Here is a 19,894-nt window from a genome sequence, read left to right on the forward strand (position 1 = left end):
ACAGAACTTGCCCAGAGTTCACTCTGGGTTGCACATTAATATCCACCATCAAACACCATGCAGTCCACCCTCACAGCCTGAAGAGGGACACAGCTCTTTGAACCTCCACTAACGTGACCACAGCCTCACCTGGATGATGCTGGAACACCATCAGGGATACCAGCCATCTGCATCAGCAAATGGAATTAAAGTAGCTCAGTAAGCAAATTGTTCTGCCAGGGAAGGCTACTCCTCCAGGAGCAGGACCCCCAAGGAGTGTGTGCCCAGGGGCCCTGAGCCCCCAGGGTGTGATTGCCATGTCCTTGGTGCTGTGTAAGGAGGAGAAGGACATTAATTTGCTTTCTCAAGTGACATTGTGACTGGCCACCTTGAAGTCAAACTTCTGTTCCCTGTATTTTCCTTTGGCAGAAAAGCCACTAGATGTCAATGTTTTACAGAAAATTGTCTTTGAATGGACTAAAAAATGAAATCACAAACACAAAAAAGATCCAACTGCACGGGGAAATAAAACCTGGAGAGTCACCATTCCTTCTCTTATTTAGAGCATCCACACTCATAAATAAGTAAGTAGAAAGTACAATAAATGTGTAAAGCCAAATAAAGCCAATGAGCCCAGTACAGCATCTGTAAACAGTGGCTGAAAACAACAGCACTCGATGCTTGGAGCTGGGACACCACAGTCAGCACCACCCCCATCCTCATGCTCATCTGGGGTGGTGCCGCTGCCACCCCCCTGCTCAGAGGGATTTGGCCACAGATTCACACAGGCAAAGAGAGCCAATGTCCTTCCCACAATCCCAAGAAAGGTCCTTTTCCACAGAAATGCCTTCAGTGGTTTCACTGGGAGAGCTGGAGGTAAGAAGGAGCAAGAATAAAGCTCACTTTTGTGAGTGAGTGGCAGCTGCTAACCCACACTGTCCCTTGCAGAGATAGGAAGAGTTTTGCTGTCTTATCCCGACAGGTCTCTGGTAGCACTGGAGAACCCAACCTGGCAAAGAGGAAGGGCTTTCCATGAGCACCACCTCAACCAGCCGCTCCAGTGAGCAGGAGCTGTCCCTGATCATGCTTGTGCCTCAGGCTCCTTGGATGCACCAGCAACACAGCCTTGTCAGGATCCCCAACACAGGGAAATGGAGCATCTCTGGGACAAACCCAAGCCCCTTCTTTACTTTCAGCCAGGACTCCTGAGCCTTGCATCTAGATTACTGGGACACTGCACTAAAATAAGGACCCAACCATATAGCACTAACTTGTACATTAACTATGGCAACTAACATACAGCAACAAACCTCTGATGACCGAGGGGCAAAAGCAAAGCCCTGCTTACCCCAGAGCCCCTTGTGTGAGCTGGTCCATGAGCAGCTCAGCTCAGGGGAGAAGGGTGCAGGCACAGGGGTGCTACCAGCTGAAGGAGAAGGCCAACCAGACTGTATGCTCTAAGGTCATCACAGAAATCGATGGGGAGTTAATGCAAGAAGGAAAACAAATCCTGAGCCAAGATCAATACAGTGAGCGTTTTATTATAGTTCAAACTCTTCAGCCACTCTTCCTTTGTGCTCTTTGGTCACAGGGAGTGACAAAACGTCTCTCTTGGCTGCTGTTGTAAAAACAAAAGAATGAATAAAAACTCGTGTGTTGGTGGGAGAGGCTGTGTTGTAACAATCACTGTCAGCCTGCATTGCCCCATCTGAGCAGGTATCTCCACCTGCTCTGGCCGGGGAAACGCCGCAGTTGAGGGAGACCGGGGGATGAGACTGAGCAAAGATGCTCACTGGACTCTGCAGTGAGCATGGAAGTGTCTGGGCTTCCCCAGCAGCCTGAGCTCAGGATGCCAGCCAGGGATACTCATGGGATCCCCCCAGGCAGGACCCATGTCCTCCCTGGCCTGAGCACAGCTCACTGAAACAGGCTCGCAGCTGTCATTATTCCACTTTGTTATTTCCCAGATGAATCCTGATTTCAGGAAATGAGAAGGGATGTCTTAGAGAGAGATACTTTATCAGTTACTGGGCCAATCTCAGCAATTTTATGAGTTTCTCTCCTTCTTAAGCCTGCCTATTAAAGTTTTACCAAAAGAGGCACTGACCCTTTTGGGCACATCAGCTTTTGCCCCAAGCCTCTCCTCTGAGTCAGGAATCACAGCAGCTCCAGGAAAGCAGTCGTGCTGCTCTGTGTTCATCTGAACTGAGCTTCAGAAAGTCACAAAAGCTTTAATGCATCCTCAAGTCAGAGCCATGCCAGAGATGAATTTGACCATCAGCACTTTGAGCATCATTCTGCTGCAACAGAGGAAGACTCAAAGCTTTGCAATTATTTTTAGCTCTGTACGTAACAGCTTGTTCTTTCTGCTGTCTTACCAAGGGGGTGTCGAGTTCCTGCCCGTTCCTTGAAGCGTGTACTTCAGAGCCTGAAACAACACATGTACAGGTAGAGCTCCACCTACTGTGAATCATCCCTCCAACTCAGAGCTGCACACACCAGAAACACGGCTTTTCTGATGAAGTTGGGTGGCCATGATGCAGAGAAAGGGAGCTTAAGGGCAACTCACAAAGTAGGTTGACCCTGGAGGCATCAGGAATGTGGGATGATGTGACAGTGACTTGCTTCTGGTATCTCCCTGAGCACTGCTGTTCCTTGAGGAATGTGGGGACTGAACAGTCCCACAATGTTGAGTTTGCTCCCCATGCTGCATCTGCTTGCTTTGAAGGATAATCCTGTGGTCACACAGGCCATTCCTTTTCCCCCTTCTGCCAAACACAGGGACAGAATCTCCCGAAGTCAGAGCACATCTCATCCCAGCCCCACTGCCCCACTGTTTAATTGCCTGTTGAGGTCGAGGGAGGCTGGAGGTCAGACAGTGGCAGCTGCCATGGCTTCAGCCTGGAAACCTGAGCCTGGCTTGATGGAGCTATGAGGTAAGGACTGGAGAGGGAGCTGAAAGCTGAACACCCACTCACCATTACATCCATTAGTGGATTAGTAGGTGAGGGACTGAGTGACCTTTTCCCATTTCTGCTGAGAAATGAGGCTGTAGCAAGAAGGGCTTTGTAGGTTACCGAGGGTGAGAAACCTACAGCCTTTGCATATGGAACACTGCAACCCCAGAAACATTCCCATGTCCCCCACAGGCTGTTCCTGGGGGCAAACTAGCATGTGAAAACACAGCTTCTGCACAGGGCTGAGGAAACAGAGCTATGATATCCAGGGAAAGTACTGGGGCAGTCCTGTTCACCATGCAAAAGTAAGGCTATGCTTTAAGCTGGCTCAAACGCACCAGTTTGTATCTAGGTCAAGCTCAGGCAGATGGCAAGCCTGGCTAGGACGACTGGAGTCACAGACAGGGCTTGTGCAGTGAATGGAAGGCAATTTTACACAAGTGTCTCCATCTCTTTCAGTGGAGATGGGAGAGGCAAGGAAATTTGTTAAGTTTCCAAATCTGTGTGGGCTTTTTTTCCTCAGTTCATGGACTTTGTGGTACGTTAACAGGGCAGTGTAAAACCATGCCCTGCTCCAGGTGAAGATGGGTATTTTGAAAGGAAAGTTCACTCTGAAGGTGCAGGGTCAAAGGGACAGACCAGATTTGTGCCATGCCCAGCAGAAATGCAAATACAACAAACTAAAACCCCGCATCAGAGATTCTGCATATGATGCAAAGGATTAAGGATGGAGCTACTGAAAAAAGAAAAATAATCATAGGGTTGGCACTTCAGCACCAGAAACAATACACAATCACCAGAGCCAGCAAGCAGCACAAGGACATCCATGTCCTTTCCCCCTCTGCACAAACTGCTCATGCTGCTGAATAAAAAGCTACAGAGCTTGCTTATAAAAGAGTAGCCAGATACTCATTCCTTCAAAAGCTGAGCAATTTGGGGTTTTTTTGAGATGGTAACTTGTCTCTTCTCACTGACCACAGGAAGATGCTCATGCGCTGTGGCCTCACTCACGAATCTGAGATCCCTTCTCCTCCACTGCTCCCAGCAAAGAAGTGAAACTGTGCTGCAGGCAATCTCCTGCACTTCTCCCTCACCCCACACCACTTGGAGAATGTCCCTGCTCAGGGTTATTGACAGCAAAGTCACAATGACAGAAGGTCAGGAATGCGAACGGTGTGAGTCTCACATTCCTTGTTCTGCTCTTAGGAGAGCATGGGCTCCAAAGCTGCTGATGGATTTTAATCTCTGGCAGAGGGTCTCCCAGCAGATCAATCATGGCCACCACATCTCTCTGAGAAGTCAAACTCAATTATGCCATGCTGGGCGCCGAGTGCTTTGCTCCCAGAAGTTGAGGTTAATTCCCATCAAGAGTGGCCCACTGAGAATTTGATTTGCTAATACCACAAATTGTTCGTCCAAGAGAAATACCGCTGCTGCCTAATTTGTTGGAGTCAGGCATCTGTTTGGAGATCACTCAGAGAGAGGCAAAGCGTTCATTTAATACTGTGACTCATCCTGATTCTTAACAAACTCTGTCATCTAGAGAAACAATCAGAAGGACAGGGGTGAGCATCCTGGTGAGAGCTTCTCCTGCCTCAACCACCCCTGCTTGGAACCTCCCCCCCCCAAAATGAGAATGCCTCTTCCCTGCCAAGAGCTGCTCCTGCAGCATAACTCACAGAGATGAGGACAAAATATTTGGCAAGCTTACTGAGGCAGCGCTGGGAATCAAATGCTTGCATCCACTCCAGATTGGTCCCAGATGCTTCCCAGCAGTGATGTGGATGGCAATGGCAGCAGTGGAGATGCATTCATTGCCCATGGGCTCCCCACAGTGCTGCTCTGCTCCAAGGTCTCCTGGCCCCACAGACAGCAGCAACAAATCCCATCTAGAAGTGGGAGAGGAGCAAGGGGAGCTCTCGAGTTCCCTGTGAGCTGCAGGGAGAAGATCTCATGCCCAGTAGTCCATGACTGCCTCCATGCCCAGGATCTGGATCTGCAGCCTGGCTGCCCATGCCACAGACTCCCCTACCACTGTCACAACTCTTTTCAAGAGGCAATCATGGAGCAGGGGTATTGGAACAGGACTGCTCCCCTTCTCTCCTGTCCTCTCCCCAAAGACCTCGGAGCAGCTCTTGCCCAGCTGGACCCTGGGCTGGCTACTACTTGTTCCTATGAGATCTCTCTTTATTTAGCCATTTAAATGAAACTAAACTTCCAGGTCCACCTGATCCAAAATTCAAGGTACAGTAAAATCTAGGTGAACAAATCCCCCCTTCATTAAAGAAGTGATGGATAAAGATTGTGGGGAGGGAGAGAAGGAGGAACAAAGACCCCTTTCCTCTGCAGCAGCCTGCAAGGCTACCTGGATTATATTCCTTTACTCTGGGTCTCAGAAGCAAATCATGCATTAGCTCTGAAAAAGGGCCTGGAAGGAAAGGAGATAAGTATTTCAGGACTGTGAATTAAAGCTGTTAGCAAAAGCAAATTTACATTTCCTCTAAGTAATCATTATGTTTTCACTTCTATCAGCACCCAATGAATCACAGAGATGTTTTGTCTAGAAACACTAATGGTGGGGGTAGGAAGCCAGCAGCCTACCCACAGCAACGGCAGCAGGAGAGGAGTGCCAGAGGAGCCCATAAAAAGGAGCTGGATTTTTCAAGAACGGCAATTACACCAGCCCATCATTGCCTGTGAAATTACCAAATACGAAAGATCTGCAGAAAAAAAAACATTTCAGGCACAGAGGAAGGCAGAGATTTAGCAGGTCGAGGTACACATTCATATATGTGCAGGCATGGCATATGCAAACAAAGATAATGAAAGTAAGGCTTCAAATAAGTAGAAAATATGCAGCCTCACACACACACATGCTCCCAGCTACCCTCACGCACAAAATAATTGTCCACAGTGCTGCCTGTGGAGGGGAAAGCAGCCCTGCAGATCTGCCAGAGTGGTATTAATTTCATAATTGCCTGTATTATTAAGATCTCTGCAGGATACCCTTGCTCACAACCAATTCAGCAAGAATAGTGGCCTTTTTAATTTTTTTTTAAAGTAGTGAATAAAAAAGGGAAGCAAGTTTCTGTTTATACTCATCAGACAGAAGAGTGACTCAGCTGCTGGTGCCAGTCCCCAGTCCTCTGCCTCCACCCTGGAGTCCGGCATGGGAAAGGGTGGCAGTGCTGGGTGGAGGGGCCCAGACCCATCCCAGCCACCTGACCTGCTGGATAAAGGACTGAGCTGCCCTTGGGAAACACCCAGCTTCCATCACAGAATGGAAGAGCAGCATCTCTAGATACTGCGGTATCCCTATCTAGAGCAGTGAAGCTTCCCACCTCATCAGCTGGGTTATATTAGAGGCGTCAGGATGGAGGGCAGCAGTGGTGTTGAGCCCCCAGGCTGGACAGGGGAGGTAAAAGCCAAGGAAAGGAGAGAGAAGGTGACAGGAGGATCAGTGTGTGCCACCCTTCCATCGTGCTGGATGACAAGCTGCAGTACGGGTGACGCCGGATTTGTGAGGTCTCGGCAGCACGCGAGGCCTTGGCTTTGGAAAGTGCCTTTCTTTCCTAGGGCAATTATAAACAGGAGGCAGAGCTGAATTTTGCTCTTAATACACACTAAGAAAACTCGAGGTCTGAGCGATATCTTTTGAAACATTGAGCTCTGACACCCACAGAGTGCCAGGAGCACCTTCCCACTCCCAGTGTGAGGAGCTGTCTCTGTCCCCTGGAGCTCCTGGAGCGCATCACACACATCTTCCAGCCGTAGCACGGCCCCGATCACAGAGCTCTTACGGATTCATTAAAAAGCATGGCAGATATCCCAAAGCGAAAAGGAGGCCACTGCAACAGAGTGGGTGAATAACCACAGGATGCTGCTATAAATCAGATCTTTACAACAGTATTTACCCCATCTAAATGCTGCTGCAGGAATTAGCTTCAACGTGTAACTGATATTTCTGCGGTGGCAAAGATCGAGGTTTGCAAAGCCTACACTCCATAAGCAGCGGTTTACAGAGATGGAATAGTGGCAGTTTTTCATTTTCCAGAGTCCACTCACCCTTCCAAGAATCTTAATGCCTCATTGATTCATAATACAGTACATAAAGATTTCATTTTTTCTTGCACACAGTGATATATTATGGAGGCAATCTATTTTGCCACTGAAAAGTTTGCTTAGTAGAGAAATTTGGAGTTTTGACATTCAGGAAATTACAGTCATCTGTAAAGCGCGATTGATATGCCAAGGCTAACATTTTCATTGCACTTATGGAGCCAGAATAACTATGCTAAAATATTTACTATATTCTAAAAAAAATCCCGACTCCTTGTTTATAAAAAGCATATATTTAGCAATAAAAACCCTTTATCCTTATATCCATATATATTTTACCTATGTCTTAAACGCACAAAGCCACATACTCTCTGAACAGATGAAAATACTTTTAATAATTGAGTAAAACTGATGATTCAGACAGGCTCTGCGTGTGCAAGCAGCGGGCACGAGCTGACACGTGGCTGCACAAAAGCAGAGAAATGAGATAGGGGCTGCCACAGCGAACCTGCCCGAGGTCCCCTGGGGCTGTGGACACTGGTCCAGCCAGCCACGGGAAGCAGGGATCACTGAACCCTGTGTGCCTCATCTGCAGGTTCTGTAGCTGACACGATCCAGGAGGAAATAGGTGAGCTCATCTCAGCTTGGCACGCACACTTGTCTCCTTTATGGATTTAGAAGTTGTGATTTATCCTATATCCCGAGCACCCATTGCAAATTCATAATCGCCGCCAACTCCTTTGAATATGGGAGTAGTTACTATTGAACATCCCCACCTCAGCCCTGGAGAAACCTTGGAGCTCTCCAGGAAAAGATCATACGATCATTCCTAAGAGCTCTGCATCTCCCACAATGGGAAATTAACTCCAGAGAGGTATTTATAAAATCATTTGTTACTATATCAGAGCTCAATCAATTCTCTTCAATAATACATAAAAGGAGGAGGTTTGGCTCACATGAAAGAATGTAATTCCTTCACAAGCCATTTGTAGATAATCTTCCGTACGCCAGTTAATACATCCCACGATAGGTTATACAAAAGTGCTTTTAAAAACTAAACGGAGGATATAGAACACATAAAAAAGGCACATTAGTGTAACTTATATTTCTCTTATCATAACTATTGTTCATACAGGAATCCAAGGAAAATCCTTCCCGGTCTTTCTAAAATTTTGTCAAAACTAAGCATCTATTTGAAAACATCTTTGCAATGTAATTAATGAACTGATGCTAATATAATTCTCAGCCTGCTGCCAAAAGAGGGATAGAGGAATGGACAGTGTATTTACAGCTGCAACTTCCACAGTTTTAATTTCAGTTCATTGATTCCATTGAGCACCATGAGACTGTATAATGAAGAAATCTGTATCAATTGAAAATACCAAGTGTGCTCCTGCCCCACCAGGGCACTACTGTAATATCATGTAATGGAAGGGGATTCTCATTTAATTGAATTGGAAATGAAACACATATTAGCTAAGAAAACTTAATCAGTGCAATAATATTAAAATGGGCCACTCAGACAAACTATACTGATTAAGTCACTTGCAAACATTTCTGTAATCATCACTGAGACTTGTGGCGTTAATGATTTAAACTCACTTTTCTACTCCAGGGAACAAAACTGCAATTTCATAGCAGACAATTAGAATACTTTAAGCCCTCTCTCACACTACAATGCAGTCTCCTGGAAGAAGCACAGGGGCTCATCCTGCAAGGATACATTTGAGCTCTGACATACTAGGTGTGCATGGATGCTGGGATGTTTGATTTAAGAGGGGAGACAGCCCTGAAAGCACCTGGCTGGCTGGGAAGTGTTTCTGAGGTACTGGCTGTGGTTCCTCCACAGGCTTCATCTTTAATCCTGGTTACTGATGGCACACTCCAATGCACCGCAACACTCCGAGCTCCAAATGGCTCCCAGCAGACCAGGATTTTAAAACTCGCATTCATACACAGTTGACATAACTGGATTTAAAATTTTCATGGAACAGCAGAGTGCATTTCTAGCAAAACTCCATGGATGCATTTGTTGAGTCAAAGCTCAGCTGGGAGGGGTTTTACATCAGCTAAGCAAGCAAGACTAAGTAAACATTACAAGATGTGCAGAACATCTTGTTTCCCACATCTGCTAGTTCCATCCCAAACATTTAGTAAAAGTATATCTTACTCAGTCTGAATCAGTGAGGACAATGCCCTTAGAAAGCCATGTTAACAGCAAATGTCACTTTAGCCTCTCATACAACAAACTCAGGGATGTGTCCATTGTGCTGTGCTCAGGACTATCCACACAGTCCAAGCTCGTGGTCTGCCTGGAAACTGGAGACTGAGCTGGCAAAACCTCATCAGATGTTTTCCTGGTGGTTAGTGACAGCACATTCAGCACTGACATCAGCTCATGCTTGCATTTTTCTGGATTTCAGATGCCCTCTATATTTCTAATTAATCTGTAGTGTTAAGACATTCAAAATCCTACTTGCAGACTGTGAAAATCAAATTCAATTTTCCCATCTTTTCAGTGCCATGAAGCAAACTCCAGCCAAAGTGACAGCTGAACTGAGGCCACCACAGAGAGGCAACAACCTGGGCTGGGCAATGAGAGGAGTCCAGCTCCTCTCTGTGCCAGCTGAAGGACTGGCACTCTGTGCAAAAAGCTCCCAGTTCCACTGCCCATGAACAGTGCTACATGCTTCACCTTTTGCTCTGGCTCTCTTGCTGTGAGGGTATCACAAGCTTGGGTCAAGATCTGACCTTTCTTTGAGCAGCTTCTCCCTACAGTTTTTGAGCCCTGAGCTTCCAGCCCTCACCACCCGCAGCCAAACAAGCAGGCAGCACTTTGAACCCTCAATGGAGGGAAGTCTTGCACAGGCTAGCTGAAAACCCCTGAAAAACCAAGCTGATTTCAGCTGAAGCCAAAGATAACCTACCCCTGCCAGAAGGGATATGATAAACCCGGTATGACAAACCTAAAGCAAAATAAACCACATGACATGTAGGGTTATTCATTAAGGTCACAGCTCCTTCCAAAAGGATCTGCCATTGCTCCCACTCCCCTAACCTCATCCTCAAAATATGAAAGGAAAAAAATAAAAAGGCAAGAAGCAAAACTCCTCTATGAGTAGCAAGAGATGGTTGAAAACAGTTTTGTTCTTATCTGTATCTCTTGAAAGATTTTCAGAAGACAGAGTTCTACTCCTCCATGGATTATTCTGGCTAAAAATGTGTGTGACATTTTAATTATCAAGTACAAATGTTACTGCAAGTAAGCAATGAAACAGATGGTGTCCTGAATTTTACAGTACAGCCACATTTTCCAGCTCAAATTTACAGTTCACCAATCATCAGCTTTAAGTTCTGTCTCTACTGAATCTCCCCTACCCATCTGAAACACCACAACCCTTCAATGCTGAGAGCGCAGCTTTGGGAAAGTTGGGAAATTTTGGGAAATTCAACCCAAGCTGTCCTTCTGCAAGCAAATGTTTCCAATGAGGAAACAAAGCGGAGCACAACTCTGTACATCCCAAAAGCATGGCAGGTAAGAAGCAGGAGAGCACTGAGGAACTGCCCTACTCAAGAGAGCAATGAGGTGATCCTGATATCTCCATGAAGGACCTGATTTGTTTATCTCATCCTCTTCCTCAGTGAACTCCACTCGTATCAGTTATAAATCCTGAGATTTCCTTCTCTACACATGTGGTGTACTCAGCAGTCCCCTCAGAGGGTGCCCCCAAGGGGAAGGGACTGAATGGAATGAGTGTCCCTTCAGGATCCACCAGTGCCAAGTCCCACATCACCAGGGAACAACAGAGTAGCAAAGCCAGAAGCTTTTCCATTAATTGTTGGTCTCCTATCCTTAAAAAAACCCCTCAATGCTTAAGATCAGAGGTGCAGTTTCACATGCTTATTTCCCCCCTCTTACAAAACAAGAAATATAATCAAGACACAGGAGCCACACATGTGGATGGGAAGAAGGAAGACCTGTGAATACTTATCTCCTGCACTGACAGAACCATGGCAAACGTGGTCCTTGCTTCAAGGAGCTTTATTATCCAGTTCAGACAACACACTAGGAGAGGGTGTGAGTCCTCTGACCCCTGGGGAACAGATGTAGCAGCATCCCCAGATTCAAGCAGCAAACACAGTGAGTTTTCAGCTGTCCCCCTCAGCTGTGTGTGGCCAGGCTGAGGAGCACATGATGCCCTCATTGAACAGGCTCTTGATTTAAGAGGCTGTGACCAAACTGAATCCTGGAAAGCTTTCCTGATACTCCACTCCATTCATCTTCACTAAAGGGGAGCTGCTGCTGGGGCTTATGGCATCAGCACTGCAATTATGACAAGGAAATGTTTTCTGGGAAAGTGTCCCAGAAAGTAACACACTGAACATTTCCTCTCACCACTTGCAGTACTGAGCAATATTGCCTTTCACTGTCAACATCAGCTTCGAGCCAGGTCTCCAAGGAAGGGCATCCCGCCTATCTTGCCCCTGTGCTGGCACAGGGCTGGGACCACCAGCTCTGCTCTCACCATCCAGCTTGTGCAGACACCCCTGGGATATGAAAGTACTCCTGCAAGAATCAGGCAATGGGAGATGCTGCACAGGCCAAGGCATGGATCTTTTGGATCCCAGACTTCTCCCATTTTGCTTTGAAATGGAGCAGAGCTTTGGAGGTGGAAGAGCCAGCGCCAGCTTTGCAGACAGGCAGCGATGCTCAGTCACAAAAGCATTTGTAATGTGGCCTCTGCCTCTTGCATGCAGGTTTGTCACTTAATCCAGCACCACCCTGGCATCCAAGGGTGAAGATCTGTGGTGTTCCTCTAAGGCCACTTGGGAACCTCTTCCTAAAGGGAATCACTTGTACATCACAAGGGCACTTGTACATCAGAAGGGATCCGAGGACTAAGCTTGTCTTGGAGCACAGCTGCTTTAACAAAACTTTCCAATGAACTCCTGAACACCCAGAGAAACACACCTGGGTGTTTTGTCCCCAGGGAGCAAAGCCAAAGCAGTGTCCAGTGCCCCCAGTGCTGGGGTACACAGCCTGGTTTGCAGCAGATCGATGCTTCTGCATTTGAACTCAGCAAACAGGTGCTCCAGAGCATGATGGAGTGCATGGCAGCAGCTCAGGCTCTGCTCTCAGTCACACTGGCAGCTGGATTGCTGCGATAAATAAACCTGAACATCAACTGTCTGAGCAGCAACAGCTTCTTCCTATGTCTTCATCCCTGGAGGGGTTAATCTAGAATAATCTAATTTATTCCCAAACTGTAGGCATTAGTGTCTTTCCCCATTTAGCAGATTTAGAAACTGTGCTCTACCAAATTTATCTGAACAATTAATTCCCACAAAATTACACTGGGTTTTGTACTGAGGTTGATATACTCCATTGTATCTGCAGGCTAAGCAATCCACTGAGGAGCCAGATTAAAGCACAGCTAAACACCACCTGAGTGGGCTTTTCTGGCAAATCATCCATGCAGGGATGGGGACAAGAGCAGCAGTTGCAAAAGGGCTCACAGTAGTGGTAATCTGGGCCAGGGCTCAGGCACAACAGCAGCATCTTCAGCTGCATCTCCCCCATCCTGTCATTAAAACAGCAGCATCCCCATAACTCATTTCAACATACTGCAAATAGGCTCCTCTTCACATTATTTTAAACAAAATGACACTTTCTCTAGACACTTAAATGCATCCTGGTCTCATCACATCAACAGAGGAAGCATATTTTTTCTGTTAATGTGAAAGGTGATATTGGATGCATCATACATTAAAATCGTTTGCTAGCTTCCTCTCTTGACATAAGTAAGGGGAAAGAAAGTCAGAGAAGATGGATTTTAAAGATGTATGCATATGTATGATCATTTTCTAACCTAGAACATTATTAAATTCTTTCACATATTCATGTGAGAACTGCAAAAGATTATGAAAGTAGAGATGCTATCACTCATACTTTCCCAGAGCAAGGATTAGGAAGGTTTTCCTCTTAATAAAAGCTATATATTTAAATACTATCTGTTTGGCCAAGCCCTAATTAGTACTGGCTAACAGAGGTATAGCTCATATCCCTGCTTTGCTGAATAAACTTGTCTGCGGGTCCAGCCCAAACACAGGGCAAGACTGCAAGAGACATCACACTGTTGTCAAAGCTTTGACCTTTTCATGGCTACTAAATGCCTTTAAATTTCCTCAGTTTCCCAGGTCTAGCATCCTCTGCCAAAAGTACACCCCACATGGCCCGTCCAGCTTCTTCCTAGCCCTCAGAGAGCTGAGCCCCACCAAACCCTGCCTGAGCCATGTTACCCAAAGGCGTTGAAGAAATCTTCTGGTTTGCAAGTGATGCTAAATTCATCTAAACAGCTTTATTTATGGGTGGTGTTACATCCCACTTCTTGGGCAGACAGATCTGCCACTAGAATTGCCTTTTCCTGCCTGCAGAAAATGTAACTCTGCATCAACATTACACAATTATATTAAAACCACTATTTAGATAGCTCCATGGTAATGGATATGTACACCAACTCCAGTGCCACAGAATTTGCATAGCAGAATTTTTTATCATGCTTCTTAAAGATTAATAATTTAAAGCAAGTTGTAACTGTGCTAAGATTTAGTCTTATGCTTTCATCATTGCTTTATATTCTCATAAATATCCAACACTCCCAAGTACACAGGAATCTGAGATGGTATTCAAGAGAAAAAACTGCAACCAATATATCTTCCATTTATGGAATTGAATATAAGATCATATTCAAAGTGCTGCACTTACTGACTGATTTGGAATACCTAAAATATATAGCAATTGCAAATCTGCCTTTCATTGCAAAGCTTTGTTCTTGTAGTGACATAACTTATTGCCAGATTAGAGCCCCAAGTGCAGCTGGGTCATTTTTCGTGCGCTCCATTCCCATATACACAACTGGGAGAGACAGGTCGTGCTCTCTATCAAAGTTGTGCTTACCACACAGCAATATTGCAACACGTCCCATTAGAGTTATGTCTGCCGAGACTGTGAGCACAGACTTGGCTGCAGGCACCTCCTAATGGAATTACATAATTGGAGGCATGTCATCTAAATCTGAACAAATTGGATTCCCTTGTCATGCACTATTGAATCAGAACAGGAAGAACACTCCATGCTGTTATCTATGGTAAACCAACAGTGGCAAATCCAGCATCACTAATATTTTGATAATGTGATGTTTATTAAAATGGGGGAGGAAAAAAAAAAAGATAAAAGTTCCATGTAAGGCATGTCAAAATCATGTTGCATGGAAAAATGAGCTCATCCGAGCTTGGTTACAGGCTGGGAATTACGTTAATGGTTTATGACGGTAGCGATGTTAAGAAGATGTAACTGCAGAACCACACGAGGTTGGTTGTCTGTAGCAGCCAGGGAAGTGCAGACGAGGATTTGAGACAGGCCCCACCACCAGCCCTGCATCTGGCAGCAGTGACAGCCACCAAGGTGCTTGCTCTGCTACAGCTCCTCCCTGCCCAGTCTGTGGCAGGTCACGACATTAACGTTCCCATCCTACAAGCGAATTCTCCAGTCCTTGCAATTCACAGACATGCCCTGCTTTTCGTTTACAAGAATATCAGCTTTAATTTGGAATTACTGGAGGAATCATAACGAGGGAGCAATAACTTTGAGCACACTGAACTGCGCATTCAGGGCGAATTTTCACTGAGCGCTGAGCTCGACCTCCAGCTCTGCACGAATGAAAGAACAGAGGCATTAATTACATTACCAGAATCACTAATCAGCTCACTGCATCTTTACATTTCATCAGCTAAATGCTGGTGCAAAATGAGAGGCTTTTTTCCCCCCTGTAATTCAGCTCTTCAAACCTCACCAGGATACTTCCATGAGCGCACGGAATGAATTCATTAATAAAAACAGCAAGAAAAAAGAAACGAAGAAATTAATTGTGAAGCCTTACAGAATTCATGGTTCTCATAGTTAATTAACTGTGGGCCAGCTCAGGCTCCTGTGTCCACACCAGGCCATCAGGGCTCCTCATGGATGGAGATGGCCACCAAAGCAGAAGTAAGTGATGAGTTGGGGGGCAGAGCAGCCAGCCACTGTCTGGTGGCGGAGGGTCTGTGAGGACAAGAGGGGCTGTTTGCAGTATGACTCTGCTGGGGCTGGCACACTGCACAAGTTCAGTTTCAGTATGCCAGCAGCACACAAGCAGCTCCACTGCCTCTGCCCCAGCAGTGCTGCAGTCCTGCAGGACTCTGCCAAACACTGATTTATATTCGATGAGAGGGAGAAACGCTGTCAAATCACCAAATTACCCCAAGTTGTTAGAGCACACAGCAGGGGGAAAAGTGTTAACTACCTAGTGAGCCTCTGCCTGTAGAGCAGCACTGGAAGGAGTCAGGTGAACATTTACTGTGAGCTCTGGGGTCTGAGCATGCCCCCAGTCACAGCACAGGATCACACCACAAGCAGCCCCTTGCAAAGAGACCCCCAAAAAGCTGTACTCCTAAAATCTGCACAACTGCCTGGTCATAAGGGCCTATATGGACAAAAGAACTGCTTGAGGAACAACTGATCCTTAAGGCTGTCCAGCATCATATTTTCGGTCAAGTGGGTTTCTCTGCCTGTGGGTTGGGACAAAGGCACCTCACTGCCAACTCAGTTGCTGAGCTCCCAAGAGTAATTGTGCTGCAGAAGAAATTGTGCCACGTCAAAAAAAATGTGATGGTGGGAATGGGGCAGCTCCCCACAGCAGGGAAAGAAGCAATGATAGGAGAGCCCATGCTCCAACTGTGACTGTTCCCAACTGTGACCACTTCTTCAATGCCACCATGTGGTCCTGCCTTGATGGCTTATCCAGCCCAAAATATTGCACTGATATTTAGTGATATTTCTAGATAAAAATGAAAAAAAGCATAAAGAAAAATAAAAAAAAACCAGCTTGGGTATTTTGCAGGAGTTGGCAATACCTGGCACATCTTCAAACTGAAGACCCTAAATTCCACTGACACTACCTGATCTCTAAGCATTGCTGAAATTGAATCCAAGCAGTTTCAATATCTCTGACAGGAGGACTGGCTGTGTGGATTGCTCAGCCTGGCACTGCCCTGCAGGAGCACAGCAGGGACCTGTACCCAAACTCTCTGCTTCCATGGTTCTCTGTTCAACTCACATCCTGGAAGCTGTGCTAAATAGATTGAAAAGGTTGTTTACCTGCTCCTATCAGGCTTGGAGTATTCATGGGGGAGATGCACAAATGCACAAACAAAACTAAATGGGATTATTGACTGCAGCACCCCAATTCTCTTACCAAACCATCTTTTGTTAATCTGCAGCTTCAGCCTTTTTGGCACCACACTGTGATCCGTCTCCTCACATGCCCATCTTCACAGAGCTCTCTTCCTTCATGGTAGTGCCTTGCTCTCCTTGACCATAATGATCCTCTGAAGCGACTGTCACATACACAAAAGACCCAGAAGCCTAAATTACATGATACACCCTTACATCTTCCCAGCAAGCGCCAGCCTGTCTTAAAGCCTCAGCACATCTGGTTACACAAATGACCTCAACCATGTTGCTAAGGCTGAGCTGTTGCGGGGCTCAATGACACTGTGCTATATCCTCAAGTGACCGACCGACCAGTCCACAAGGATTTGACACAGTCGTGCTGCAGAGAGGCTGTTCTGACAACAAACATGGAACTGAACTGCAGACCTTCAGGGATGGGCAACAACAGCTCTGTTCTGGGCACTAGAGCAGGGAACTGGGGCTGATGCAGGCTTTCAATCTGATATGACTTAGAAGGAGCCATGACAAACATCCCCCGGGGCAGAGATGTGGAGTGAGGAGGACTCACCACCTTCTGCAACACCAGTTGCAGAGCTGAGCCAGCAGAGCCCTCAAACCACCTGGGCTCATCACAGCATGACAAAACCCCCAGAGCACCACAGCCAGAAAGTGGAGGTAGGAAGGGCACACCAGGATGCTGAGCAACAGAAATGTCCTCAACACATAGGCAAGAACAACATCCACTGAGCTGGGAGACACCAGCACAGCAGCTGTGATCCTGTACATACAAACAACATCATTAAAATCAGTATTTTAATTTCCAAATTGTAGGATGCTCCTGCTAGCAGTAATGGACATAGCCACCTTTGCTACCTGGCAGGCATTTCCACAACTCTCCAGGGCACCTCCAATATTCAGAAAGAAACCTTTATTCATCCACAGAGAGGTTATGAACTACACTCTTGCATTCAGCCTCCTTTGCTTTAGAAGTATCAGCTTGCAATTAATACAACTAATTAATATCACTAATTAATGAACTGGAGCAAGGACAGGGAGCTAGAAGAACATTGTTTTTGATAGCTGTGAAATGCACTAACAAGAGCCAGCTGGATAATTACTCCTCTCTTCAGGAGTTTCTACTAGTTTGATTTTCCATCAATAAAGCTCTTGTGAATATTTAAAGAAAAAATTGTAAGAATAGAGTGAGAAAAGTGCTGTCCAGTTTTGCCAGTGTAACTCACCTTTCCCCCACAGAGATGCTGTCGGGTTTAAATGGACATGAGGGAGTCCAGATGGGAGAGGGATGGTATGTGCTCCAATTAGCAATCACACCTCTTTAAAACCAACTGACCATGAGACATAAACCCCCAAGGAGATGATCCTGCCAGTGCTCATGGGGATGGTTTGCCTGGAAAGGACTACGCTGGAGTAGGGGTTCATGCACAGGAATGATGCTGAGCTGGGAAACACTGAAAAACATCCCCGGAGTATCCACAGGATCTCATTTTCCTCCTTCATGGCCAGGGCAGCCTTGGTGTCTCCCTTGGATGCTAATTCGGGGCTGCTGGTCACCCAGTCTATAGTCATGCCATCGCTGGAAGAACCCCCAAAACTCACACCTGAGACAGTCTGGGGCTGGGCTGTGTCTGTGTGGAGGGGTGGGATACACAGTAATAACAGCTGGCTGGAATAATAAATTAGCACCTAATTAACAGGAGTGTTGGCTGCAAAACACTGAGTTAATGGAATAGAAAAAAAGAAGGCAAAGAGCTGGTGCTGTGAAATAGGGAGATTGCTTTAGAAGCTGCTTTGTCAAGGACGTCTTCGAAGTCGAGGGTTTAAAAGCTGAAGGAAGAAAAGTGCTTTTCTGGGGGAAAACTTGCCCAGCCCTTACCCAAGGTCAGGATTTGTTTCCTGAGCAGACATTAGTGGCCAGCACTCCCAGACTCTCCCTGTCAGGTAGAAAAAGGGGCTGTAATGTCTTTAAGTTGCATGCCAGAGGACAAGGTAAGCATTTGGGATGCAGACAATACAGTCAGGACAAATATTTATTGGGTCAGTAGTCACTGGTGAGAAAGAGGAGCTATAAAGTGGAGATAACAAGGAATAATGCTGCCACAATGGGAAACTGCACTAATGACTTAACAGCTCTTTGCACCTCTCCATATAAACCTCCTAAGGGAAAACTCCTATTCAGTGCAGAGGAAACAGCGGTATAAATCTGCTTCCTGCTACATCTGACCCTCTTTGCTCTCGCAGCTGCTGCCAGACCAGCTTCTGCCTTACCTTACTATGCTTCTACCCTGTTTTTGCTTCCCTTCTCCACACAAACCAACATAAATCCTCTCCCCAGCTTCATGGCAGGTCGCAGCAGCCCTGGAGGAGCAGAACAGGAGGAGAGACCCTCCCACTATTCCCCTCTGAGCTCAGGGCCAGTCCCAGAGGGAACATCAGAGCTGGCACAGCAGCAAGGCTGACCTGCACCCTCCCACACCAGCAACACCCCCCAAACCCCAGCCAGCACTTCAGGGGACTGTGTATGCAAGGCAAAAGTGTCTCTTCTAGGTAGGAGACACTAAGGACACAGTTTAAAAAAATGCCGTTTAACTGTCTTTAATTAATATTCCGAACTACACGTAAGCCTTTAACACACAGCAGGATCACGGTGAAAGATTTATGAGATTGGTTCACCTTTCACAAAGTGCTGCCTTGGGTCATCAGCACAAACTTCTCGTCAGCCCATACACCAGTGGGGAGCTGGAGCAAGAGGGGAAGGGGAACATCTGCACGAATATGATGTGACCTACTTTTACAGTAATTTGAATGCATATCTGGGAAAAAACCCCACCCTCTAAAATTTTAAGGGAGAATTATAAATCAAAGCATGACAGTAAACAAGTCGTTTGTGAAGTCGTACTGTCTACTCAGTACAAACAAGAGATTCATCAAATAATAAAATACTACTTTAGAAGAAAACAAGCACAATTATTTTATAATTATGGTTGCTCTAGTCTTCTGAGGGCAGGAAACCTTCCTGCCTCTATAGAATCATAATCAAGACTCATCAAAGTCCTGTAAAAGCAAATCAATACCTGCTCTTGGCAGGACAAGTTAATTAATACCAGAGTGCTCTCCTGCCTGGCTGTCAGGCTGATGGTGCTCAGCACAGCTCTGCTGAGATGCTCTGTGAAAAACCATCCAGCACCACTTGGCTGCTGGTGAGAAAGGATGTCATCCCTGAGGGTCTGGATGTAGGGGCACCGTGGGCTGTGCTCTGCTGTGTAAAGGACACAGACATCAGACCATTCAAATCTCTAAAATGCAATCGACTCCTCACCCCTGGATCCTTATTTCCATCAAGCAGGAGACTCAGGCAGCACCATATGGCTAATTTTATAAAGGGGAATCAAAGGCATGTCCTTTTCTCCACTACTGCCCTTGGAAAGTCGGTCCCTGGTTATGTGTGGTCATCTGAGGTACTGTGCCACCCCCATATTGGTGTGGAGGAGCTGGTTCTCGTCCCGTGACTGGCTCGTAACACCAGCAGTGGTGGCTTAACACCCTGCCAGAGACTTTGGAGGTGCCACTTCAAATACTGGCTACCAGAGTGCAAGCTTTCATCTTTCCG

General features: G+C 46.3%; 1 protein-coding gene and 1 long non-coding RNA gene across 2 annotated transcripts in view; both read right to left on the reverse strand.

Moving 5' to 3' along the window:
- HS6ST2 (heparan sulfate 6-O-sulfotransferase 2) overlaps positions 1–19,894 on the reverse strand; it is a 129,436-nt gene that overhangs the window by 3,727 nt on the left and 105,815 nt on the right. The gene's annotated exons all lie outside the window — the stretch shown is intronic.
- On the reverse strand, positions 13,736–17,914 carry LOC147650571 (uncharacterized). The gene is made up of 4 exons (XR_015276260.1): positions 17,508–17,914; positions 16,289–16,430; positions 14,936–15,096; positions 13,736–14,705 (listed from the first exon to the last, which is right to left on the reverse strand). It is a non-coding gene; the product is annotated as an uncharacterized LOC147650571 (long non-coding RNA).

The sequence above is a fragment of the Cyanistes caeruleus genome, chromosome 14 (genome assembly GCF_971803275.1).
Source record: "Cyanistes caeruleus chromosome 14, bCyaCae1.hap1.1, whole genome shotgun sequence".
NCBI classification, from domain to species: Eukaryota; Metazoa; Chordata; class Aves; order Passeriformes; family Paridae; genus Cyanistes; species Cyanistes caeruleus.